The following is a 1,450-nucleotide window of genomic DNA, read 5'->3' on the forward strand; positions in this document are numbered from 1 at the left end:
CCCACCCAACCCCACCCCATTGATATTTCTTACGTAATGTTCTAGATACTATAGAATTTAATTTGTCAGATTCAATATGAGCTAAAATTTTGTTACCTGTCTTTTAATAACGCAGATTTTTGTCAGATCAAATAAAGAACAATGTGTGTTCTGTAGAAACCAGTGTGTTTGTTCGTTTGTTTTGAGGGGCTGCCATCATTGACATATGCATACTATTTCATTATGTAATAGGCCCCCAAAGCTTTCTTCCTGTCCTCCCTCGCCAAAGTTCTTTGCTTTGGTGCAATATACCATGTCTGGTCCATGTTTCACTTTGTGTGCTTCCTTCCCCATTCTTACTTTATTAAGTGCCACTAACAAGTGAGATCATTTGTAAATCACAGTTTTCGCTTAACATAGTTTTCTTTTTCATAAAAGAACAACTCTTGATTCCCTATGGAAAAAATCCTTGCTACTATGTGGAAAGCAATTAGTCTTAAGATACATGCATTTACTGCAATATATAAATTTTACTAATGCCATGCAGACATCACAGCAGTCTTAAGAGGCTTTCAGCCTTACAATAGCAAAGTGCTTATGTACACTTGACTGTCAAGAACTAAAGCTTATATATATGGTGACATCTAATGAGGTCTTGGATGCTTAAATTTAGGGTTGCTTAAACACAAGTAGTTACAGAATCACCTACTCCAATGTTCTTTCTTTCAATGTTGGACTTTGGGGTGGGGGTGGGGGAGGTGTTGGGCTTAACAGTTAAGAAAAGGCTGGTGGCCTGCCGCTGGTTCACTGGGTTAAGTGCACATAGTAAGAATGAAAAAGGTAAATCAATGAATAAGAGAAGGGCACTTGAAGATTCACTGGTGAGTCTCATTGGAGGATACTAAGGTGACAGACCAGTAAAATATGTCATAAGGGGTCATACTTGTGAAGAAAACTGGTAGAATGGTTTGATAGATAATTGAAACTGATGAGGGTAGGGCGGGTAGATAGCATAATGCTTATGCAATGTGGTCCAGGAGTGTCGCAGTGGCTAAGGCACTAGACTCAAACATGAGGTCCTGAGTTCAATCCCTGGCAGCACATGTACCAGAGTGATGTCTGGTTCTCTCTCTCTCCTATCTTTCTCATTAATAAATAAATAAAATCTTTAAAAAATAATGATAATGCTTATGCAAACAAACTCATCCTTGAGGCTATGAGATCCCAGGTTCAATCCCCCATACCACAAGCCAGTGTTGAGCAGTGCTTTGGTAAAAAAAAAAAGATGAGGGTATAAGTCGTGCTTCTGGGAACAATCTGCATCTTAGAAGAGCAAGACCCCCACACCTATGGACATCTAATCTTTGACAAAGGGGCCTAGACTATTAAATGGGGAAAGCAGAGTGTCTTCAACAAATGGTGTTGGAAACAATGGGTTGAAACATGCAGAAGAATGAAACTGAACCACTGT

This window comes from Erinaceus europaeus, chromosome 14, assembly GCF_950295315.1.
Source record: "Erinaceus europaeus chromosome 14, mEriEur2.1, whole genome shotgun sequence".
In the NCBI taxonomy this organism is placed as follows: Eukaryota; Metazoa; Chordata; class Mammalia; order Eulipotyphla; family Erinaceidae; genus Erinaceus; species Erinaceus europaeus.